Here is a 27459-nt window from a genome sequence, read left to right as displayed (position 1 = left end):
CGGCATGTACAAACCTTTTTTTGCTGTCTTCTCCGGCGCTCTGCGGCACGTTTGTTGTTGTACAGCGCAATGTCGATTATTTCATGGTGTCGTAGTCGACGAGATGTAGGAAAGGATACTAATTCTTTATTTTTGTTAGGTGGTTCAACATTTTTCATTATAACAGTCGGAGATAGCATAGTAGATTCATTTGGTATGGAATTAATTACATCCTGGAATGAGAGTATGTGTGTGTGTCCCAATCAATATGTTTTTTATGGCAGTATATTCTACATAGTTTACCAATTTCTTTCATTAGTCGTTCACAAGGGTTCGAAGAAGCGTGATACTTGGATATATAAATCAGAGAAGTGTTTCTAGCTCGTAACATACGTGTCCATATAGCAGATCTAAACTGTGATCCATTGTCGGAAATTACTTTCAATACATGTCCTACATGAAATAGAAAATGTTTTACAAATACTTTTGAAACAGATTTAGCAGTAGCTTTGCGTAACGGAATGAAGGTAACAAATTTTGAAGTGAGTTCAGCAGCAACAAAGATGTAGCAAAAATCTCTATTAGATCTGGGAATCGGACCAAAAATGTCTACAGCGGCCATGTGTCTCAATTTAACAGGTACAATGGGATGTAACGCAGGAATATGTGAAGTTGTATCTGACTTAGCTTTCTGGCAGATTTTACATGACGCTAAAACTCGTCGAATACGTTTCTCCATGTTGACAAAATAACAGTTCTGTCTCAGTATAAGAAAACATTTTCTGGCTCCGTAATGTGCGTAACTTAAATGAGTATACCAAATTAATTTGTTAACAAGCTCGTTAGGAATACATAACAAATTGTTGCTGTCGGGGTGAGAGCGACGAAACAGAATATTATTGCGTACAGTGTAATGGTTTCTAATGGTAACATTATTCCTATCTTGCCAAAAGTGTTTAATTTCTTTCCACACGTTGTCTTTACTCTGTCTCGTAATGACGACGAAATGAAATTTTCAAATGCAACTTGTTGAATATACATGACGCTGAAATTTGCTTGGCAGAAGTTGGTTGCGATGTCTTGCTGATTGTTGCTGAGAGAACGGGATAGTGCGTCTGCTACAATATTTTGTGTACCGGGAATGTCAACAATTGTAAAATTAAATTCCTGTAAATAGAGTTTCCATCTGCTTAATCTGTCGTGTGTGAATTTAGCGGAATGTAAAAACTGTATAGCTCTATGATCTGTGTAAACGGTCGTATGTCTTCCATAAAGAAAATGCCTAAATCTCGTAAATGCCCATACAACACAGTTGTTCTGTGACAGAATAGTTGCGTTCAGCAGGTGACAGAATGCGACTCGCAAAGGGGATGTTTTTCATTACTGTAGAACCATCTTCTTCAATTTCCTGAAAAATGTGTACGCCTAAAGCGGTGTTAGAACCGTTGGTGGCAATGGAAAAATTTCTTGTAAGATCTGGATGTGATGAAAGTGGTGCATTCAACAAAGCTTGTTTCAGATTGACAAATTCAGAATGTGCTTGGCTATCCCAGGACCAAATAGTGTTTTTACCTGTCAATTGACATAATCTAGGAGTGTCTAAAGCAGAGTAATGAATAAATTTACGGAAAAAGTTAATTAAACCCAAAAAGCTGCGTACTTGTTTCTTCGTCGTAGGAACAGTAATGTCACGTAAAGCGTGAAGTTTTTCCGGGTCAGGCGCAATGCCTTCTGCTGATATTACATGTCCAAGAAATTTTTTCGAAGTCTTGCCAAAGTGCGATTTACTGAGATTAACTATGAGTCCTTGTGTACGAAAAGTTCGTAACAGTAGTTCAAGAATCAGATTGTGTTCAAACCAGTTAGCTTCTGCAATAAGAATGTCGTCTACATACGTTGTGATTCTGTCTTTAAGTTCTGTCGGAAGTATAGTATTCAAACCGCGAATAAGTGCTGCTGAAGAAATAGTTAAACCGAATGGTAATTTACAAAATTGATAACAGTCACCAAAACAGAGAAAAGCCGTATACTTTCTACAGTCCGGATGGAGCTGAATTTGCCAAAATCCCGATTTCAAATCTGCGTAGTACCATGAAATTTCTGTAGAAGTTCTTCTAGTGTCTGTGGGCGATCTGTTTCATTAATAATATTGTCGTTGATGTGACGCGAATCTAGTACGTGACGAAGTGAAGTATCCTTTTTCTTAACAATATGGAGTGGGTTTATGTACGGACTAACTGCCGGTTCAATAATACCTTGGTCAAGCATAGCTTACAATTCTTTCTTAACTTGTTCTGTGTCAATGTATGGAATAGGATAATGTTTGGCTTTAAATGTGTCGTGCTGTTTAACTTGAAACGGACATAGTGCCAGGCACGTTGTCAAAAACTGGAGCTTGTTGTAAAAGAATTTTGCGTAGTTGCGTGCGTTCGTCGTCTGTATTAGCACTGCTCTGTTTAACTTCATCAGAAATCATTTGCATAAAGTCATAGTCGGCTTCGTCTGGAGTATTATACTTGTGTACGTACGTATCTGTGAACAATGTGGAATGACAGTCTATGTTACGTGATGCGGAAATGACCTCTGTACAATTAATTGTTTGTTCTTCTACAGATAAAGAGTGCCAGTTGTACATTTTCATCCTTTAACATGAAATAGAAATTTTGAAAGTCAATAATTGCGTCTTGTTGTACCAGAAAATTTGTACCTACATAACGTCTGTTGTCAATAAGGGAAAATCCAAAAATTTGAGTGAAATGTATGACCTGCAATACAAAATGATAAATTTGTCTGTAATTTTACATCTACTCCTTTACCAGATACTGCTCCTTTTACTTTAGTTTTGCCTAATGGTAACGTAGGATAGGCTTTCTCTTTGTTACATTCGTTAAAAGTTTCCTCATTTATAACTGACATAGGTGATCCAGAATCGATTACTGCTGAAAATTAGGAGGATCCAATCTTTACTTCAATGACAGGAAGTGAAATGGTTTTTTGAATAACTGGTCTTTCCTGCAAAAGAGTGTCTCGGATGTCGTCAAAAGTAATAACATTTTCGTGAACAAGATTCTGCGTGTCAAAAGCATTGCTTGCGTTGCTGGAAGATGCAACCTGTATTGTATCTAGTCAAATTCTATCTGACGTGCTATTATTTGCCGGAGGATGTTGTGGCATTTCGACTATTTGTACTGTTCTGTTATTTCTTCCTGACGCATTAGGTTCGGGATGATACCGACTGTCTGGTTCATTCATGATTATCTGTTGTTGCGGATGATTTTGCTGCTGGTAAGACCGACTGTTATTAAACGTACGCTGAAAATTGTGCTCATTACTTTCACGTCTGTCATGATAGTCATATCTATACGGTGCATTGCGATATGAGTTGAAACGGTGTGTTTTCTGTACGTACTGATTTCCTTGTTGCTGTGCGTTACTATTTGGCGCAGCCGACGCTATATGTGTAGGCAGCGAAACATTAAAGCTTGGTTGACCTTGCACATAACATTGTTGGTTAGGTATGCTAACTGGCTGGCTTTGATGCTGTTACGGAGAAAAACCTGTATTGTTACCAAAATGTGTTTGCGACTGCTGAAAATTTTGTACATGCTGATGATAAAAATCTTGTTTGTTATTAAAATTACGGTGATAGTTGTCATTTCGGGAGTGTCTAAAGAAAACTGTCACCTTCGGTAAAATTTGTCATATCAGGTTTTCTTTACTCATTCCTAGTTCTAGATAGATCGATAGTTGAAGAGCTGTTTTGATAGATATAGAGGATAGTAAAAGAGAAGGCAGCAGTGCAGAAAACTAAAGATGAAATAGCACTACTACGGCTCAGGGCCCTGTGCACGTTACAGCACATATTCATCGAAGCGTAATGAATCCCCTGAGGTCAATTACGCGCTACAAATAAATTTTAGTTTCTGCGTTACAGGAAACGCCGGTGAAAATTCAAAAACAAATTGTAGTATCCTGTCCAATTCTAGTTTCTGCGTTACAGGCCAAGCTGGAGAAAATACAAAAGCAAATTGTCGTATCCAGTCCAAAGGGTGAATCAGTGTTCTGTCATTTTTATATGCTTTAAATTTTCTCACGGATAGAAAGTGCTTGTAATCAAAATTATCGTTTCTGTATGTCTGAATGGGTTCAGGGTTGTATGCTAATCCGTTTGTCTGTGACTGTTCAGAATCTAACTCACGTACTCTCTGTAAATTACCTAAATTATACAGGCTGTGTGACTGTGAGAATGTTCGGAATGTGGCGTATGCTGTGCCGTGTTAGAGGCTGAAACATTTTTTATCTCTGTCACTTCTTGCTGTAAAGTTGACAATTTTCTACGTAATGTATTATTGGACGAACCTATCTCACTGATTGTCTGCTGTAAATTTTGGAATTCGGGTGTTTGATTAAACGAAATTGGTGAATTATCGTCTGATTTGGTGTCATTATTACTTTCGATAACATCAACACGACTGGCCAATTCATCATATTTTTCAGTCAGTATTTTTACCTGATCATCGTTTTTATTATCACAAGCGTTAATTTGTTTTTGTATTTTACGTGTGGTTTCGTTCAATTTTGTAACGTCTGCTTTGATGGCATCGGGATCCTGTATTCGTTCTAATTGTTCAAGTCTGTCGGTCACTGTCTGAAAGTCCACTGTGTGTGTGTCTGTTTTTGTTTTGAGATCGGAGATTTCATCATGAAATTCAGTGTTCAACTGTTTGATAGTATTTATTTCGTCTGATGCTGTGGCAATATTGTTGCCTATGTATGTTTTTGCTTTCGTAAACAATTTACGCTTATCTTCATGTCTCTGTGCAGAAATTGTTTCCATGACTTGTTGCTTTACTTTATTCTGTTCCTGTATAAATTTACTGTAACGCGTTTCATTGTTGTGTAGGTGGTGATTAAAACGTTCGTCAATTTGGCTGTTCTGTTGGTCACATTTCGCGTCTACTTTCGCATCCAGCGTGCGGGAAAGTTCTGCTGGCATTAATTTAAACTCGTCGCGTAACTGTGTTGCGTTTTCAGAGCATTGTTTAGCGACTGCACTAATTTCGTCTCTAAGTAATTTAGTTGTGGCTGCATGTGTATTACTTAATTCTTGAGCCACAGAACTAATTTCTTCACTACTGCTCCTAGTACAAGCCTTAATTTCCTCACGTAATTGTTCTTTAGTATCATGACATTGCGCAGCAACGGCTGTAATCTGTTCACTAAGTTGTTTGTTCTGTTCATTAAGTTGTTTGAAATTGTTATCTTGCTTATCATTCGACTGTTTGGAATTGTTGTCTAGTTTTTCATTAAGTTGTTGTTTGAGATTTTCATTATTTTCCTTAGTTTGTAGCAATAATGCCATAACTTGATCCATGTCAATATTACCTACTCTATTCTCTGTGCTGTTTAATGGCGTACCTGCAATTGTCACGTTTTGTGTAACCATTTGGTCATTCTGTGATTCTCGAAAAGTTTCGCCAATTGGATGTGCACTGTTGGTCACTACCTCGGAATCAAATAAATCTGACGTATTTTGACTACATTGTTCATCTTCGTGAGAAAAATTTATCTGTTTGCAATTCAAATTTTGTAAACCGTGTGTGCCAAACAGAGCAGCGTTCATTGTATCGGAACGTGCCGCGTCATCAATTGTTAAATTTACTGTGGACGTAATTGAATTTGTTTGCTCATCATTAGCATTAAAATCATTACTAGTGGTCGGTACGCACTGACTGTGTGTAAATGGAGGATTATTCATTATTAAACTGAGTGTCGCAAGTATTATCGGTCAAATTATTCGAGTCGGCTAATTCACTCATTGCACATCGCGATGTACTATTAAGAGTTTTTCGCGGCATTTTTCACGAATCAAAATTAAGCACAAATGAAACAAAGACAAAGCGAAATGGAACAAACAATTACAACAAAGAGCAATAAATTGCCGATGATCTGTGAAAGAAAGCGTGACAAATTAGTAAATGCGTTGCGCCAGATGCAAACTACATTTAAGTAAATAAGAGCAGATATATGACTACTTCTCAGAGATTCACAAAGAAATACGATCCTGGCCGGTTGTCGCCAAGTGTAACCTTCCCACAGAAAAATTAAAATAAATATTATTTGGTTAATGATTCTAGTTTTTGTGTAACCTCAGAACAAAATTGGTTCCCATTTATAACCTCCCTACAGAAATTCGTTCACATCTAACCTCCACACAAAATTTGTTTCCCCTTTAATGTACCCACAAAATTCTTTTCTCATTTAATGTAAGCTCGAAACAGAAAAATTCCTAAACCTCGTAATAAAAAAAAATAAATTCAGTAACTTGGTAAATTTTGGACGACAGCGTGCTGCGTCATGGCCCTGTAAGATCATTCTGAATAAAAAGCAAAAATTCTTACCTCGATAAAGTCGGCAACTATCTGCTCTTACAATAGCTTTTTCCGGCACAGCTCTGTGCAATGCTGGTCTATACATTTTTCATTTATGAAAGGAAGCAACTAATTTTTCTTTTGCAACAATCGGAATGATCATGGATTGGAGAAATTAGTAAATTCTTTGAATTGAAATGAATGCTTGTTAGAAATTACTTTATATGACAAAGATTATTATTAGGACATTTTTAAAAGATTTACATGGGAGTTCACATAACAATACTACATATGCGTGAGGCTGCTTTTACCTTATACAATAACGCTCAGGCTCCGCCATCGTTGCACCACGACCGGCCCAGCCAACACGATACACCAGACTGCTCGCTAGCAACAACTTACTGCTACACACTTCCTACTGCATACAACACTGCTCTTTGGTCTCAGATTCTCTCATAGCTTACATATCGCAGGCAGCGCGTGAGCAATCCATCGAAATTACATCTGCTCGAGTGCGCTAGCAACAAATTCCTTAATCATGGACTTCTTACAACTTCGTAAAGAACTACTTGTAACCTGAAGCATTTGTTATAATGTTTGCTTGTTCAGAGAGTGATGCGCAAGATTCTACTGCGTGTAAATTGCATACGAACTATCTTGTCGGTAAACTTCCGTATTAGCTCTGACTTGTCGAATTTACTTGTTGTCATTTGGCGATACGTATGTGCGAGAAAGTACTACAGGATTCTGGAATTAATTCTCGCTTTTGTTGGACAAGTAACGTATGTTTATTTTAATGAAATGGTACAAGCTAATTTATTGAAGGTAGTGTCTCTCAGTAGCTATAATCTCTCCCAGCCTTCGGGTAACAAATGGATTCCGCAATGAAAAACTTCAGGTTCTTTTGAGGTTAGCTGCTCATTGAGCCAGTTTTCGAGATCGTTAAAAGATTTGAAGTGGTTTTCAGGAAGGTCATGGTATATGGCCCGAAACAAATGGTAATAGGAAACGATCGATATCTAGTGTTTTCATAATGGCCATGCCTTATGGACCGAATCAAATGTGAATCTGGTTCAAATGGTTCCAAGCACTATGGGACTTTACTTCTGAGGTCACCAGCCCCCTAGAACTTAGAACTAATTAAACCTAACTAACCTAAGGACGTCACACCCATCCATGCCCGAGGCAGGATTCGAATCTGCGACCGTAGGAGCAGGACGCTTCCGGATTGAAGCGCTTAGAACCGCTCGGCCACAGCGGCCAGCGAATCTGGTGATATGGTGGGTGGAATAAGACATCACAGCAAAGTCCCTTCAACGTTTCCTTCACTCGGTTTGCAAGACGTAGTTTGGCAACGTCGTCAAGCAGAATGAGTTTTTTACGTTTCTTAGCATACTGCCGGCTGTTGTCTTTTAAGTGCGCGATTCAAGCAGTATACTTTTGTTTCGTAACGTTCAATATTCACCGGTTGTCTGGGTAGCATCGGTTCATGTACACCACACACACCAGGACGCAATTTGTCACTCACTGGTAAATCGGTGACTTTGAATTGCGGAAACCGATATCTGCACTTCGTTTCTGACAGAGTATGTTCTCCTTACGCTCCCACTACCAGACGATGATATTCCGCAGTAACTTTGTTGACATGAGAGCAGATGAGTAAAACGTTCCGCAGTTGCTGTTTTATAGGTGGAAACATGATCCTTCCTCTCCACTCGGAAGTGACACACAGATCTGAAAACGTAATATTTCTACTCTTAATTAGGTCTCGTATCAACAGCCAAAATGCTGCTCTAGCACAATTACTGATTCATTTCGTCAAAAGCGAGAATTAAATCAGTTTCGCAATATCTTGCGGCCCTGGGTATCAGGATCCTAGGGCTTTTTCATGTCACTATGACCGCAACAGTCATTTCGAAACCATGTCCAATCAGGCCACAAGCAAGCCTCACGGATTATATAAAAAATCTCATATTTTTTCAGTTAAAACCAAAATTCGATAGCACGCTATTGCCTGATGGCACGCTGCATACTGTCTCAACGTCAAGTTCAAGCGGAGTCTACACAACGAATACAGGAGGCTTTGAGATACCTGAACTGAGTCCACTAGCTCACGTTACATCCTTCCATCACAGAACCCATCCGTACAAACTACCATCTGTCTTTTTGTGTTGGCTGAGAAATCAGACTCGACAATTATGGGTCACCCTCTGTAAAAAATGAAAGTAGAATTTGCCATATTTAAAAATTTACACTGTTAGGGTCAAGCAGTGATCATCATTTTACAATCGTATGACGATGTGTTTGTGTTTCTGTCGCAGGAAGACCGTCACGAAGGGCTCTGACGACACGCTGCGCCTTACTCGTATTCGTGGTCATAGGTAGCCTGTTGTTCCTTGGAGGAATGTTTTTCAAGTTCGTCTCTAGCTCCACAGGTGAGGTACACCGTTATGCCTATGTAGCAACAAACGTTGATCATAGATATTTTTAGTTTTGTTTTTGTCGTTTTTGTTACATTTCAGTAAATATCTCGTTTCGTACGTATTAACTGAAATTTCAGGTACTGCAGAATTAATTTTTAAGTTCTTCGTTATGGTTCTTCCTTCATTTCTTAATAATACTAAGAAACTGGAATAGCAATTCCTTCAATTTGTTTTATCGAAGCTAAATTCCGTGGTCAGCAAATCTCAAATATTATGGACTTAAGCTCACAGTTGCTATGCGTCGCTTCATCCTCTTTCCCAGATATCATTGTAAAACAAACTCTGTTCTACTAGCGGTTTATTTTCTTACATTGTACCGTGGGATATCACTTGATACAAGCTACCCATATTTGATTGATTTTTACTTACCTCGTCACATCTCCGCAAAAGACTCCAAACGAAAGTGCAAATTTACTATTTTTTTAAACTCTCTCTGTCTATATTCTCCTCACTTTAAATACAGTATGCTAATTATTTAAAATTTATCAGTTAGTACAGATTTTAATTTTTGGTAATGATTTTCGTTATTTACTGGACCGTATCCGGTCAATATTTCATTTTTTTTTTACAACGGAAGTATTTACAAATTACATCTTATGCAAAATAAAACCTGGATATGGGAGAATATCTTCGGTAGCTTGTATAATTGAGTAGAACGTCAGTGCACGAAGGGGTATTCATCCAAATATTTTACTCGGTACGCATTCTTTAAAGATCCTGAGGCATCAGTTTACAATTCGTATGTTGCTTTACGATGTTGGTGCATGGTAGCATTCAATCTAACTTTAGGAACTGATCGCACTAATTTCCCATTGCAATGTGAGTAAATTCTTGCTTTGAATAGAATCCTCTTTGCCTTTAGGACTTGTCATTCTATGAAACTTAATGGCCAGCATAAAACAAAATCCATATGACAAAACTACATTCCTTTCTAGTTTTTAGTAATATCCATTTACTTTTAGAAAGACGCACAGACTAAAACTGGAAAGTATTTGATTCTGGTTGCGAAAGTCTACACGCTTAAAATTGTTTTTCGTCCTACAGTGATCTTATAGCCCTTATAAGCTGGATTGGATACTTCATTTTTCTTTATATCCTTCATAATAAAAGTGTTCTTTATTTCGGTGTGAAAATGCCATTTATACATAATCGTCGATGCTTAAAACCTGCTTGTTCCACAGAAAATAAAAGGTTTGCAATAGTTTTTATCTTTAATTTAAACCTTGCACATGATTCGTATTAGTTACTTCCTATGTAATTAGTAATCTCTGGACCAACAAATTTCTTAAAACTAGATACTTCTTTTTCCTGAACCATTACTTGATATTTTTCAATTCCTCTGACAAAAGATATGGAATTTCAAAAGCAATTGACAGAGTAATGTCATTGTGAAATGTGAATTTTCGTCGTGCGTACTGAATCTTTGTTTTTTGTTTTTTATTTTGCTTAATTACGATATCTGGAAATCCACCGCTACCTCTAGTAATTTAGTGAATCTTGTCTGTTGACGGAAAACATAGAAACACTGGTTATTGTCTTACGTTACAAGGATATTACACTAAGCCATCATTTCGTGACGATGTTAACGTTATTCATTTTATTCTAAAAACGATTATTATGAATCTTAATATTTCTTTCCTGTGATTTATTTTGTCAAGTTTCAGGTCTTTTAGTATTCTGCTTATTTTTATGTAGTCGTATTTAGATTTATGTTCCTAACACAAGGATGTAGTCATGAATTTAATATGCAACAGTGGGAACATCACTGTATTTAACATAGGTCCACATCTCTTCCCTTCTTCCTGCGCTGCCTCCCTCCCCGGTGGTTGCCTGATACGAAAGAGTCGCCAGTACATAGCGGACAAATCGGTTGCGCTTAACAGACAATTCCAACGTGCTGATGATTGTTCAAGGTGGATAGCTACACAAAGTCGTGAACCTCTGCTACATACCTCGTCAAAGTTACTTTTTACCTGGCCTCACGCCAGAAGACCAGTGACGTGAAGTTGTCGACAATCACCTGGCTACTAACTGAATCACAACCTACTCCTACGTTTTCTATCGAGAAGCCACCATTACTGATGGAGATGGACTCCAAGAAAAGACATTTTTTGTACAGTCAAATGACAACTTGCTGGAACGGGTTAGGCATCCTGGAGCGCTTTGTAGCCCGATGATCAGACCATATGGAAACACATGACGCTTGAAAAATTGATGGAGGTCTTCTAAAGTGCATTTTCTTGTACAGCTGAAAGCAGAGAAACTGAGGTGGGCATGAAAGAGTCATTGAGGAATCAGTAAGAGATGCGGATCATGAACTGTTAGTAACAGTTTTAATCACTGACGTGAAAGCAAATTGCTGCTGGTGAACGGAACGCGAATGAGAAGCGCTGGTGGCTCAGTGGATGTTGAAAAGAGCAAACCGAAAGATTAATGGTTCACAGTTGCTACAGATTTCTAAAAGGAAGTGATTTGTCTGCGTAGAGCGTCTCATATTTCGAAGCAAAGACTCCAATAGTTACGCTAACGTATTTTAATGTGTTATGTATCCTGACGCAGTGACAAAAATAACATAAGGGTTGCACTTTTTCCATTTTACATACAGACTTCACTTCAGAGATAGATGTACATGTACCTACTACCTTTTTGCGAGAATCTTATTAGTTACCTCATGGAGCGTTGCTCTCCCTTGCACAGACGTGTGGAATAAAATATACTGTAAACGTAACAGTGATGTGGTTTGATAGTGTCCATGGGACTGAAATTAGCTAATTGACCAATAATGGAAGAAATTGTTTCAAAATAAACGAATAGCCTATGCAAGTAAATGAGATCGTCAATCCTTGCCTTTTAGTCTCGTTGGAATTATTCAGCTATTCACTTTTAATGTCTAAATCGTGGCATTCATTTTCAGTATCATCATCCATTGGTCGTCTATGCCTCCTGACGACAGACATCGAGTAAAGATAGTAAGGCGAGGCCAGACCCTACGACTTACAGTCAGTTCCTCAGGGAAGTGTATACCATAATGTTAAACGTAACTTCCGCAACGACATCTCTGGCAGTGGTCTCGAATCTGTAATCAAACACAGTGTATTGATAATAGTGTGAGAGTTGAATGTTGTGTTTCGTCTGTTGCAGCTTAAAATGAATGCAAAATGTCTGAAGCGTCACGAGGCAGTGTTCCTTGTAAATCATCCAAAGGGGCCTAAGCTTTCATATGGAGCGGCTGCTAAAATTCTTAGAAAGTCACAGACATTCGTTGCGACGTGCATCAAACGATAAGTAGAGTTTGGAAACTTGGTTGATTTACCGGAGAGAGGTCTCAGGCTATAATCGATAATGGTGGCTATTGAATTAACTATTAGGTAATTGTGGAATTAGTAATAACATGTGTTTTCATGTAAATATACAGGGTGATTAAAAAAGAATACCACAACTTTAAAAATGTGTATTTAATGAAAGACACATAATATAACCTTCTGTTATACATCATTACAAAGAGTATTTAAAAAGGTTTTTTTTCACTCAAAAACAAGTTCAGAGATGTTCAATATGGCCCCCTCCAGACACACGAGCAATATCAACCCGATACTCCAACTCGTTCCACACTCTCTGTAGCATATCAGGTGTAACAGTTTGGATAGCTGCTGTTATTTCTCGTTTCAAATCAGGAGGTTTAACACCATACTTTGTTCGAAATGCACGCTGAACAACTGTCGTCGATTCACTTTTGCCGTACTCAATAACACAAAAAGCTTTCTGTTGAGCAGTCGCCATCTTAGCATCAACTGACGCTGACGCCTAGTCAACAGCGCCTCAAGCGAATAAATGTACAACTAAATGAAACTTTATAGCTCCCTTAATTCGCCGACAGATAGTGCTTAGCTCTGCCTTTTGTCGTTGCAGAGCTTTAAATTCCTAAAGTTGTGGTATTCTTTTTGAATCACCCTGTATATTTATAATACTGTCCTTCATTTCATACGGATAACGGCGTACACTTTCTTGTGGAACTGACTGTACTTATCTCCTCGAGCTTCGCCATACTAGTCCCAGCACTTGGAGGTAATTCATGAGTGTAAAGGACGCAGTGGACACCTCTACGCTTCTAAAATTCTTTTTTTTTTAATCGATAGTCATTTGCTTTCCTAACGATGACAGTGACGGATATCGTCGAGAATTGAAACGACAACTCCTCGGGAAAATGTTTACTACAGTGCTGTAGCTAATAGCACTCCGTCTTCAGGCCACACGTTGCCCATCGGGACCATCCGACCGCCGTATCATCCTCAGTTGAGAATGCAGATAGGAGGGGCGTGTGGTCAGCACACCGCGCTGTAGCTAATAGCCTTGTTTTATTTGACAACTAACGGCACTTGTGCAATGCCGTCAATATGCCGCAAGTATCAATCACCACCATAACACGGGTCTGTATAATTACGAAAGCATTATGTCGGAGCTAACTGAATTCGAACGTGGGTAAACTCTTGGTGCTTGTAAGGTGGGTTATACCATAATGAAGTAACCCAAAGTGCTTCTTGGTTCAAAAGGGACCATATCGAAGATTAATTCCGCATACACAATGATGATGATTTGACGTGAGGGGCGCTCAACATCAAGGTCATCAGTGCCCCGACGAAAAGTCAGCATGCCTATCTTATGGGTGGGGACGAAGACTGCCCCCATCATGCGTAGCAGTTTATAATGTATTAAAGTCTGACTCCCTTCCCCACCAATTTAGGGATGAGGCCTGACAGCTCACAAAGTTTCTCCGCTCTTGTAACACTGGAATCAGTGTCTAGGAGGATGGTGGGAAGATCTCCATCGAGACTGAGTGCTACCCTAATATCGGTAAATAGGACACACGTTGGCAAAATACGATGAACCGAAAGTGGCACACCACAAACTTCACAGAGTGGTGTGTTAAAGGGATATGTCCGACGTGCAGCCTGGTAAGCAAAACCTATTTGCAGCAGTGAGGCTGATATGAATTCCACCTTCCCTGTGTAGTCGACTTGAGCGACCGCAGTTTGTTTTCTGTCACATGCAACCATTCAGTCTCCCACTGACGCATGATGCGTCTGTCATAAAATGGGATGATGACTTGCAACGGAATGGGACATTGATTGACAGCAACATCCCGACATGCTACCTTGGCGGCTTTGTCGGCCAGTAGTTTCCCTACATCCCGCTGTGGCCAGGTACCCCGCAAAAGATCACCTCCTTGCCACGGTGCGGGAGCCGCTGTAGGGAGTCATGGATGAGCTGAATCAGCTGGCCTCTTGGATACTTTTGGTGAAGTGCTCGCAGTGCGCTAAGAGAGTCGGAACAGACAAGAAAGCTTGCACGGTGATGTCTGTGAATCCTCGTCAGTGCCATCAGAATGCCATATAATTGTGCATCATTGTTTGTAAATTGTTCCAGAAGAGGTATTGTAAAAGCCCTATCAGGAAAAACAGCAGAACAACCGGAACATTCTCTTGCCGTGATCCATCTCTATAAACAACTATAAAACTGTGGTACATACTTAGAAGAGTAGAAATTTTCTTGTACTGTGTCGAGCTTAAAATCACTTTGGGCCTCTGAAGACACCAAGGCGGCAATACGCTCCATCCCTGGCTGTGTATTTTGATGCATGATCGATCCGGATCCTTGAGACAGTCTGTAGCACATATACCAAATGGCTTGGTCGCGAAGGGCTGATACCTATACAGCCGTTCAGTGTCAATGACTGAGGTGACTGGTCCCAGCGGAGGTTCGAGTCCATCCTCGGGCATGGGTGTGTGTGTTTGTCAGCATAATTTAGGTTAAATAGTGTATAAGCTTAGTGACTGATGGCGTTAGCAGTTAAGTCCCATAAGATTTCACACACATTTGAACAGTTTTGAACTGAGGTGACCCAGAAATTTTCAGTGCAGTGCTTGTCAAGCCTAAAGTATACGTCGCCGAATGCATCGTGGTGGTTCACAGTCTCTGTACACAGGCTGGGGTCTAAGATGGTCCGAAAGGCCACAGTCAATATCTGAAAGTCCTCATGGTGGACAGCGTCTAACATTCTTAAGTAGGAAGTATGAGCTGATGCACAGACCAAGCTGTCATAATCTAAAGGAGATCGTGCTAATGCCCTGTAAAACTGTAGGAGGCGGGACCCTTTAGCACCCCATGTTTTTCCGCTAAGGATTTTCAAAATATTCAATGACTGGGATCCCTTTGTTCGCATGTCTTTCAGGTGTGGGAGCCATGCCAGTTTCGAGTCAAATAACACACCCAAAAGACACACAGTTTCCCGAAAACGTAAAATATTCTCCCCCTTTGTGAGAACTGGTAGATTAAAACTTCCATGAGCACTTTTAAAATTAACACATGTAGTATTGTTTGGTGAGAACCGAAAAGCAGTTGCCCTGGCCCAGGCTTCCAGCCACCTAATGGTCAGTTGCAGCTGCCTCGTCGTCGTTGTAAGATCAGAGGAAGAGTAGAAGATTGCAGAGTCATCCACAAACAAAGAGCATTTGACAGGGCTCCCGAAGCGATGGGAAACAATGTGACATTGAGGACACTGCTTTGGAGGGCCCCATTCTCTTGAACATAGCAGTCAGACAAGGCATCGGATAGGCGATATCGAAAACGCCGGTCCTCAAGGAGGGATTGGGTATCAAGTGGCAGGCGTCCCCATCTATGAAGTTGGCGAAGGATGTTGTACGTCCAAGTAGTGTCATATGCTTTTTCGAGGCCAAGAAACACACAAACCAAATCGTTTCGGCGTAACAAGGATTCCTGTATCGCCATCCCCAGTATAATTAAGTTGTCAAGGCTTGAACGGTAGCGCCTGGAACCGAACTGGGAGCGACTCGAGTGACCTCGGAATTTGAGCAGCCAGACAAGGTGGTGGTTGACCATGCGTTGAGAGCCTAGCCCATACAAGTGGTATGAACTACATTCTGTTAACTTTTAGGGGTGCTACGGTCCTTGTCTGATTGCCAGAATGAAATTTATATTGCCTCCATCCAAGTTGTGGGGTACTGTCCATCAAACGACATATGATAGGAACAAGAGAGGCGCTGTCCCAACGCTTCAGGGCACAGATGACCAAGCATGGCATAATGGATCTCATCAGGTCCTGGAGCAGTGTCGCTGGCTGCAGACAAAGCTGATTTCTGGTCCCACATGGAGAATGGAAGGTTGTAGAATTGCTCATTATGTGAGAAGAAATTGAACTTCCTCATCTCCACATTCCCATGGAACATCTGAAAAGCAGGAGCTCGTCTGGATGCCGTAGTGACACTAAAGAAGTGTTCAGCTAAAATCTGAGCCATATCTTTTGGTGTGTCCACCAAGTGCCCATTATTTGACTAGACCCTAAGGACCTGTCCCTGTAGAATGTCTGTCTCCGTTGACGAAGCCACAACCTCACATCTACTTCAACCACATCATCAGTATCTTCATAGGCGTTCCTTAAGGCCGCGCGTGGTAGTCGTGCGGCGACATAGTTACGTTACACATCGCCATATTACACGTTACTATTCGGAGCCCTCTCGCAGCAAAGGGCTGCAAGTGTGTAGATATAAAAAATTAGAGATGTAGAGTGTTAAAAACGTTTGTTTGATGTAAAATGCTTTAAGAGTTTTCACATAAAAATTCTAAGTCTTTACTTATCAGAACGTCCTCGTGTGCTGTGTAGTAGGATGTACAGTGGGTTATTTGGTCACTTATGATATCATATGATCTTATTGAGACGACGTTTAGAGATTTCCTACAAAATTAGTAGTCATTGTAGTTGTAGAAAATTCATTTGTCAACTAGATGGGACATACTCTGTCAGCATGGTGGAGCACTTGCATGTTACTTACAATACGCAGCTTCAGAGTTTTGGGACTGGTAACTAATAAATATAACATAAAGGATAATTAAGAACAAAAATCCGTCACGTTATTAAAACAGCAGAAAATTAAATTAAAACATTCTCAAAGAAACTACGAATATTTTACAAAATGTCGTTCAAAGAGATCTCCATTACTAGGCATTTGTATTTTTTCCCAAGCACATTTCTTGATAACATATGTCATTTTTAAAGTATTTAAAAAATCTGGATACATCTCGTAAACAAACATTTTAGGTCCGCAACGGATTGATCATAGATTAATTACAAATATGGAATAAGATAAGCATTCGTGTTGTGTGGACACTGTGTGAAACCTAGTCTAGCCGCGTGGTAAGAAAGGATTTCATATTTTTGACGCTTCTATAACAATCATACAAAACGATTTAGCACTGTGGTTAAGTCACTTGGCTCACATTCGCGGTGAGTTAGGTTCAAACTATTCTTGACGTCTGGATGTAAGTTTCCTGTGGTTGGCCTAAATTACGACCGTAAAGGTCAGTATGGTTCTTTTTTAAAGCCACATCCGATTTCCTTCCATATCCATGTGCAATTTCAATCCCAGGCTCATTTCAGATGAATTCACTGTTGACAGGGCGTTAAACCATAAAGTTACTTTTAATAGGCATTTTGTTAAATCAATATTTTTTAATAACCAGAATCAGTCTGACTATATTTTATTTTATTGCAATATATAATTAACTTTTTCACGTTTATATATTGTATGTACCTTGTATACTTGCAGCCACGGCTATTTATTTACTAGTTCTGAACACACGAAACATTACTAAGAAATCAAATATCATGGAGCACTGTTTGTTTGGACGTCTCACAGGGATGGAGGGGGAAACGTGGCGGATCTAGGAATTGTATCCGCTCTGAAAGAAAGGAGACTAGAAAGAAAGACAGAGACGTACAGTATGTAGGATTCCACCTGCTGTTTGTATCACTTGTCTTCACCTATAGTTATTAAGATTTCTTTCTTTCATCGAGATCCTTTAGTAGCAATCTCGTCCATGAAGCACTGCGTTTGATGACGTTCAAGCATAATTTATCTAAGAAGATCGTTATTTGTTATGGTAAGATACACTACACTCACCACATGCAACAGTTTACTATGTGTCACGATTGCTGCCCACACTGTGACATTGAAATGTTATTTATAACCACGCTAGAAAAGCATTTACTTTCATTCTGATGACTCATTATGCTTCTACACATTTCTCTCTCCAGCTTCAGCCACAAGAAGCTTGTGAGATAAAGGTTAAAATGGAGAGCTCGATTAAACACAGTATCAGCGGTATTACTGAGGTGAAATGCTCTAAGAGTCCATGTTACTCTTGGAAGGTGTGGAAGGAAACAATTGGGAAAGAGAAACATTGAGCTGGTCCATGAGCCTTGGTGCGACAGTGCAGTTGGTATCGTGCAGTGTGCGAGGCTGGATATCTAGCTCCACACACTGTTGCGCTTCGTTAAAAGTAAGACAAGTAAATATGTAAGACTGTTAGACTGAATAAATCACAAGCTACTAAATAAATATTCATGTATAAAACACAACACTGTCCCCAGAAGGACGTCCAGTAGTTTACTTACAAATTTAGTTCTGCTAGCTGTAGGCATTTAATATCGTGGAATAAGTGATAAAAATTTCTGCACTATAATTTCCACACATACCTAATGTAAAGTCAGTTTTAGCCAAGCTTTTTCACTTGTGGCCATACTTATTCGTTGTGAACTGTAATCGACTATACAGCGTGATTCAGCTGCCCCTACCGATTCGTTTTATGCAACCTGCACTACGCCTGTATCAGGAAGGGCACACAGACAGGCGCAGCCGCCTAATCTATATAGGTTTTTTCTCAAGAGTTTTAAGCGGCTGTTAGCAAATGGAATGGCACTGTCAAAATTGATGTGAGGATTGGCTATGACTTATGAGATATGACATTTCTGGACCGAGGTACACATTACTTCTGACCTTCTTGTCCAAGTGTCTGCAGTCTCTCTTTGTTTAAGTAGGTGTGAAGTCATACAGGTTTCATTTGGCTCTGTTAGGTCTATTTCATTTAATGTACTTAACCTTTCCTAAATGGTTCAGATGTAATGAATTCGAAAGTTCTTACTCCGGTTCCTCCCATTTTGGTATCTCCCGTTAATTTGTTTCTGATGGTGAACCACACTTTACAAGGTAACCCTTTTCTAACCATTTACTAATGGTTAGGTACCATAAGCAGAAAATACTTAGAGTTCATATGTTACTCCTAAAATTAATATAATATATCGTAAATGAATGAAAATAAACAAAGTAGTTTGGGTTTCTGTCACTTCGTTCAACAGATTTGAAGTGATGCAAAGTGTAAAAGTAGGTGAATTCAGTTTTTTAGATTCTTTTGACGGGTTTTTATAATTTAAATACTCTGTAACATCTACATCGTAACATTTAAAAGATTCTCTTTCATGTCAGCATGTTGCCCATTCTTAAGATTTATCATTAGTGTCGTGTCTTTGATGTGTAGCAGTAAATATTCAACGTTTTGTAATGTCAGAGATATCATTTGCAGATATCGAATCGGTAATTTTTAAGCACATTATTTTCAGTTCCTCTGTTGCTGTTTGTTTACTGTCAGTGTCATTATCACTCATAGTTGATATCTCCTGTTTCTGTAATCCAGATAACAATGTGGTGAGCTAATACATGTACTGCTTTGTTGCAGATGACGGAAACTTCAGCATTCAGAGGCACAGCAGCACTCGTGTCTGATAGTATTTCTTGATAGACATCTCACCCTCTGGTGATTAATACAGGTAACAGACATTAAATTTTATGCATCTGTTTTGAGAATGTCAGAGGATTGAGTCACATTGATTTTATCAATCAGAGACATTAAATTTAGTACATTACATACAGATTCGAAGAGTTCTGGAAAAAGAGATTAATTGTACGTTTTAAATAATGTACAGAATGTGATTTTGTAATATGATAACACTAACTCCTACAGTGTATAGAATTTAAAAAACTCAGAGAATGGAGTCACGACAATTAAGAAAGAGGCGAAATTAGGATAAAGCTATAGATACGAATGTGCACACTGGCTTTACCTTACTTACACAAATTATTCTTAGTAAGTGCAACAGAAACACAAGAAAAATAATACAAAACAGACAGCATAATGTATGAGTATTGCTAACAGACATACTGATGCTATTATAATCTTAGGAGTGAATTAAGTGCTAAGATACATGACAGGTTTAGTAACAAAACTTAAGATTCAGAAAAATATAAACAAATAAAATCCTACTTACACAGAAACTGACTCTTGCTAGAATAATGACAGTAGTTAGAAACACATCTATAATTCAAGTAAATTTTGTTGCTAGTAATGTAACAAACGGGAGCAACCGGCTACTAGTTGTGCTTTACAGAGTGGGAAATCCTCTGACCACTACATTCAGTCATCGTGCTTAAACGTCTAACATTAATCAGTATGCGTGTTGTGAAACACGAGTCCAAATGCCCATATCTGAAAGAGGTTTCTGCACCCTTTTTAACAATGAACAAAGGATATAATTTTTATAAGACTTGTCATTCTCCCACTTTCATTTGTTACCCATATTTGTAAAATTCCGCACGTCCCAAAGAGAAAAATTGCAAGCGTTTACTAAACGATAATATTCAAAACAAACTGATATTGCTATTGTTAGATAGCCTATAGGTGTTATATTTCGAGCTGGAAATAGACGAACTACATTAAGGATACAGGGTACTTATAAATGGTGGAAAAATCGAATTTTTTCTGACTTTATTAAATTCTATAGCCTTTCCTGATTACATTGACATTTACATTATAGGGTTTCAAATGAAAAACGACATATATATCTATACCAGATTTTAAAATTACGGTCATGTATGCCACCACTCCCCCTTTATATCTGTTACAGATACCACTATTATATCGAAAAGAACTGTGAACTTTCTGTTTCCAGCGATTACACATATGATACATTTATAAGTTGGTAACAGTGCTGGTTTCTAGTGTCTGTAAATGATTATCTTTAGTAGTATTTACTTTTGTTTCGCTGAAGCAGTTTGTTCACGTATTACTGAATGTTTGTTGCCCAGGTACTACATATATTTGTGGAAGTATACATCCTTTAGTGTGCAATAAATACGAATTATGCCACGCCCTTCAATAAATTCAGTAAAAGGAAATTCTGTGGTAACCAGTTCACAAAAAAAAAAACAAGCCACACTGTTGAAAGTAACTATGTGTCAGTTTCTCAGGGAAGAAACTCTAACATGACACGCCTCCTGGTGATTCTAATTTTTGTGATAACAATGACGCTGTTTGTAGTGGATTTGTTGTTGTTGATGTGGGTATCTTATCTTCTTTGATAAAGAATGTGATGTGATGGTGTAGGCTGTCTAGAAATAACTGAACATCAAAGTAGCAGGAAGGGTTTAGCGTCACAATTAGTTGTTCTCGGTAGATCCTGCAATAAATCTACATCTAAAATGACTTCGAACATTGTGCATAATTCATATGATGTGAATTTGAAGTTAGTGTATGCAACGGGTGCAATAGGAAAAGGAAATAAGGCTGCTCAAAAGTTTTGTGGTTTGATGGACCTTCCTCCTCCTCCCAGTAGGTTCAGCAAGTACATAAAAATACTTTTATGTGCATTGACGGTTGTGTCTAAAGCAATTATGAAACGTGGAGTAGAAGAAACTATAGATATGAGTGGAACCAGGGACACTGTTGTTGCACTTGAAGGGACATGGCAACGTGTAAGACATCGTTCATTGAATGGTATTGTTAAGTGCTACTTCTCTGGAGAATGGAAAAGCTGTTGATGTTGAGTGCTTACCTAAGTACTGACACACCTGCCATGGTAACACAGAAGGAGATATTGAACATCAGTGTTCCAAGAATTATGATGGTTACAGTGGAGGTATGGAGTGTGTTGGAGCTCTAAAACTATTTCACACGTCAGTGCTCGTTTATAACGTTAGATATACGATGTACCTAGGTGATGGAGACTCTAAATCTTTCAATAAAATTAATGAGTTAAATGTTTGTGGTAATACCTTGGTAACAAAACTGGAGTGTGGACATATGCAAAAGAGGGTGGGTGTTAGATTGAGGATGCTACGAAGAGGAATGAAAGGAAAGTTGCTATCTGATGGAAAATCTCTGTCTGTCCGAGGCAGATTGACATAAACTGAAATAAACCTTCTTCAGAGTTATTATGGACTGGCCGTTAGACGAAGTGCTCCTCTGAATGATGTTACAGCAATGAGGAAAGCTGTATGGACCACCTACTTTCATAAGTTGTCCACAGATGACGACGCTGTTCATGGACTTTGACCTAAAGGAGCAGATTTTTGGTGTGGTTACCAAGAAGCAAAAGAAAGTGGTCAAGTATACCACCATAAGCATTCTCTTCCTGAGTCTGTTATGAATTAAATAAAACCAATTTTTAGAGACCTGAGTGAAGCTGTTTTGCTTAGTAAATGTCTTCATGGGGGCACTCAGAATACGAATGAAAGTTTCAACCATTGCATATGGGAAAGACTATCCAAGAATACACTTGTTGTAGCTTAGATTCACAGTCATAAAAATGTTTTTAAAAATCATCAGCTTTACGCCAGTGACTGTTATAAGTTTTTATTACATTATTGCAATTTCGGCCTTAGGCCATTATCAATTGCTGATATTGTGACTTTAAGCGATGTCAACGTAATGTTACCTGACACATTTGTGTGTCGTTGTCAATCCTGTTATATACATTTGTGTCGTTGTTACACAGTGCGAGCACACGTATACAAACATCGTAAAACAATATAATTTGTAAATGGACATGTTCATTAACCCATCACTAGTCACACATGCATTAGACCACAGATGCAGACTATTTTTTGCAGTCTACTAATAGCCATAATATCAGTACTTTATAATAGCCAAAGGCCTAAATTGCAGTAACGTAATAAAAACTTATAACAGTCACTGGCGTAAAGATGATGTCCTTCAAAAAGTTACCCAAGAATGTTTTTGTAGTACTAAATACATTAAAAGTTGGTCTACTAGATGCAGTGATGTGTTTCAATGCTGGAGTGATAGGAAGTTTGGAAGTCCTGATAAATTTAGGCATAATATGTGGCCCTAATATGGATGATCAATTGCTTTCGTGTGACAGACAACGGGTGCATGAGGCTGAAAGATTCGCTCTTCAAGTTACCAAAGAAGCGTGCTAAAAGGAGTGCCAAGAGGAAGCTTGAAGATGAAGAAATGCTGCAGGTTGAAGACTATGCTTCACGAATGTTCTGAGGCACAATTTTATTGGACTCATATCTTCATTCACAATTACCCACAAGTTGTATTTTTCAGAATTCAGATACAAATATTTCCAGAAGTTTGTAAAGCATTGCGCTGATTTCTTTCTGTAACTTTCAATAGTCCATACTTATGTAGTAGACCAGTAGCCAGAGAAGTACCCTATATCCTTAAGTGTAGAGCTTGCCAGTTCAGCTTGTAATACGGTTTTTGTAGTCTAAACATAGTGTAACGCAAATATCTTGGGTATCAGTGTTTTAGTGGATTTATTACATTTCGTGACGCTTAATGAGGAAAATAAAAATACTTATACATCGTAAATTTTAAACCATATACCTATACTATCTTCTGGTATTTACAAATACAGACATAGCTACCGAGAGGATGAAGTGGGTTATTTGCGACATTTTAAATGGAAGATAGTTAATGTCTATTGAACTCAACAAATGACTAAAGAAGTACACTGAACTGAATGTCGGCTGCTTTCATAGTTCACAGTATGTAGGACGAATACTAATGAATGTATTAAGTAATCCAAGGCGTTTTTAAGATCTGTTTGACAATCATAATTCTCGCATTAGCTATATTTGGGTCAGTAGAAATAATTCCACATGGTGAGTTTGATTATGTACCCTAATGTACAAGGAGTGTCATATTCACAGTGAAAGCACATACATGCCCAAAGCGTACCAGTAAACAGAGATCTGTAAACTAACAGTTTGTCAGAAAGTTGTGAACCGTCACTGACTTTCAGAATGAAATATTGTAGAACATAGTGATAATGTATACTTTTCGACTAAACTCCCATGTAATTGGGCAAAAATTTCACGAGCGACCCTTCATTGTCGAGTGTGCTAGATGTATGATGGGGTAACTCTGTCTGTTGACATAAGACGACGTGCCCCAATAGGTCCTAAGATGAACGGGTCGAGCAGTGCTTAAGCAATGGGCTCCAAGATAACCAGATCAGAATATTCTGAGTTTATCAGTCGGGGGTTATCTCAGAAGTGAAGTCTATAGCATTCCTGTCGACAGAGTGGGGGAACTGGAGCAGCGAACTGTACAGTCTTGTACAGTCTTACGAAATGATCCGGTGGTCTTGGTAAGAATTCTAAATTCACTGCAAACCTCAATAATGACGTTCTGCATCAAAACGCGCTAATGAAACTTGAAACATCTCATTTAATAGGTAAAAACGTACAGTGTTAGGGGCAGGCAAATGAAAATCGAACACCCTCCAGAACGGGACCATGGAATGGTTCCATGGAAAAGTAATCACCACACAAATTAAGACGTTCGTCCATCTGAGAGAAGAGACGAAATTTCTTGTTTCGTAGAACGCGGTCGGCCGCTGTCGGACACAGAACCGCAGCCTCTCTTGCACTTCGTCGTAAGACTGAAAACAACGTCCTTGCATATTTTTCTACAGGTCGACATAGATTTCAGCAGGATGTTGAGGTGTTTCCCAGACAAATCGCTGAAGAGTAGCCTTTGTCCGATTGGCAGTCTAGGGGGTGGAATTACCGTGCAACAGAATGACTATGACATAGCGTTCCTAGGCGTTTTGACCTTATAGTCCTCGCACTGCACGTTGATTGTGGCTCCGCACTCGAAGAACTTGACGAGCAGAGGATGCATCCTGTTGCACGACAACACCCACCCCCACACTACCAATTGGTCGAAGGCTATGCTCCGGGAATTTTGTTGGGAAATACAGCTGCATTATCCGTACAGGCCTGATCTTCCACACTGTCATTTTCACATCTTTGTCGACATGAAGGAGGCCGTGCGTGGACATCGGTTTCCGTCCGAGGAGAACGTGCAGGAATGGGTGCGATTGTGGATCCGCCGGTGGCCGACCAAGTTCTACGAAACAAGAAGCGACGGTCTCGTTTCCCAGTGGGATAAATCTCTTAACGCGTGTGGTGACTGCTTTTGAATGGAACCGTTCCGTGGTTCCGTGGTGGCGGTTGTCGGGTTTTAATTTAACTGCCGATTGTAAATGGTAATTGAATTTCTTGATCAGATAAGTCATGGATCAAGTTTGAGTCCATTTGTTTGGGGAAATAATTGTAATGTCTACATTTCAACTAAATTTACTAACTCGGACAATATTTCATACTTACGTCCGTGGCGGCTAGCAACCATATAGACCCAATACCTCATATAATTCTCCCCTCGCTGGCCGCGGTGGTCTCGCGGTTCTAGGCGGTCAGTCCGGAACCGCGCGACTGCTACGGTCGCAGGTTCGAATCCTGCCTCGGGCATGGATGTGTGTGATGTCCTTAGGTTAGTTAGGTTTAATAGTTCTAAGTTCTAGGAGACTGATGACCTAAGATGTAAGTCCCATAGTGCTCAGAGCCATTTTTGAACTTCTCCCCTCAGTAGCAGGAATCGATTGGTTAATAGTTCATTATTACTTTTATTTCAGTAGAATTTGTTTTGTTATCGTTGAGAGTTACTTCCGTTCAGTTTCGAATCTCTGTAATGTTTATCCAGAGAAATTGTTGTCGCTGGCTTACTCTGGTAAAACAAACGCCAAAATGCTCTATGTAATACTTGTTTCTCTATCGATGAACGTAGCAGACTTGCTTGTAATTCCGGAGAATAATTTCTGGCTATAATGATACACAAATACTTATAAAAAAAAGTAAAAGGTGGTGAATAGAAAAAAGCGTCTGGGTTAAATAATTCAATATAATTCAGTATATGTTATATGTTTATTGCTTCACCCGCCTAGTAACTACGATAACAATATATACTTAAGAGGATGTCGTGAAAAATATTTCACAACAACACACTCGCAGTTATCTCGCGAACGCCGGTCGGGGTGGCCGAGCGGTTCTAGGCGCTACAGTCTCGAACCACGTGACCGCTCCCGTCGCATGTTCGGATCCTGCCTCCGGCATGGATGTGTGTGATGTCCTTAGGTTAGTTAGGTTTAAGTAGTTCTAAGTTCTACGGGACTGATGACCTCAGATGTTAAGTCCCATAGTGCTCAGAGCCATTTGAACCCCGTGCCATGTTTCGTTATTAATTATAATACTCCCTGTGTAAGTTGTCAATGTGAAATAGTTCGTTTGAAATCCAAACTGTTTTGTCACGATGTAAATACACAGTACCAGTACAGTTTAGATTAATTTAATGGCGCTTTGAACTGACTGTAGTAGTGAATTTTTATCTTCAGATGACCAGCAAGACCGCAGAGCGTCTGTGTTGGCGAGAGTGGTGTAGCTTCGGCTGCCAGACGGATACGATGCCAGGAATCGTCATCGCTACGCGGACAACGACTGCCGCCATCTGCTGCCCATGTTCATCTATCCACAGCAGTTTCCCTGCAATGAGTGCATGGACTTCCAACACCAAAGCCAGCATGCATTCAGTGTGACGGTGAGAATCGCAGACGGCACCACAAGACTGGCAATGGTCCATGTTTCACCACTGCAATGTACTCGTTTAGGACTCGCTGTGAATAATGTTGATGTTGCACAGTTTGCGGCAGTACCAGCTGCTTGTCAACGAAGAACGTACCTTGCAGATCAGAGTTAATCCGCTAACGGAAAATAATCCTATATCGCATTTCCTCTTGTGAAGGCAAAACCAGTTTTGAATGAATATTTTCATAAGCACTGACTCTGTGGGAACAACAATGTTGTTAAGCCATGGAAGGCATCGTCTATAAAATGAGACCTCTAAACAGTACTAACGCTCAGAGGAACTATGTTCTTATGTAAAAAACTCTTTAGTTTATACTTTTTCGTATTTATACTTCCTTCTTATGTTTTTTATTGTTATTAAATTTAAATTTAAACGCCTAATCGTTCTCATTTAAGATTTGAGTATTAAGTATTTTCTTGATTAACTTAAGATATGCATTAATAATTCATATAGTTACTCTTCGATATCTACGTTCTACAATATCTCTTCCCCAAAACTATTATCCAATCGGCCTGCATCTACATTTGTTCTCTTCCAACCAATATAAATTGCATGGTAGAGGGTGCATCCCATTGTGTCACTTATTAGGATTATATCTCATTCCATTTGTGAATGGAGTGCAGGATCAGTAACTGCTGAAACGCATAATTGTGGTTGTTTCGGAACCGATAGGTATCGGCCTGTAATATTTTTGTAGATTCCTTACTTAATACTGTTTCTTGGAACAGGCATTCGCTATTTTCGAGCTTGTACCGCAACTTGTGTCTTATTATCTCTGACACGTATTTTCATGGGTCCAAAACACGTGACCATTTGCGCTGTCCTTATTTGTATACGGTCAGCTACTGCTGTGAGTCCTACTTGTGTTTTGTGACATGACTGTATATTTCTAGTATCGCACTGTAACGGGTTGAGCTGTAGCAGGCTCAGTGCCCTGTACAGACTGCTGGGATCGGAGTACTGACCACAGCCAGACAACACCC

At 39.3% G+C, this 27459-nt stretch overlaps 1 long non-coding RNA gene across 1 annotated transcript in view; it reads left to right on the top strand.

Moving 5' to 3' along the window:
- The window catches only part of LOC126203469 (uncharacterized), a 56603-nt gene extending 29747 nt beyond the window's left edge, over positions 1–26856 (top strand). The window contains exons 2-4 of the long non-coding RNA XR_007540266.1: positions 8672–8785; positions 19421–19511; positions 26226–26856. This is a non-coding gene — a long non-coding RNA (uncharacterized LOC126203469). The remainder of the gene's footprint in view (positions 1–8671; positions 8786–19420; positions 19512–26225) is intronic.
- Positions 26857–27459: the final 603 nt, after the last annotated feature.

This window comes from Schistocerca nitens, chromosome 9 (assembly GCF_023898315.1).
Source record: "Schistocerca nitens isolate TAMUIC-IGC-003100 chromosome 9, iqSchNite1.1, whole genome shotgun sequence".
NCBI lineage: Eukaryota > Metazoa > Arthropoda > Insecta > Orthoptera > Acrididae > Schistocerca > Schistocerca nitens.
Note: the sequence above shows the minus strand (reverse complement) of the source record. Positions and strands in the feature narration are given on the sequence as shown.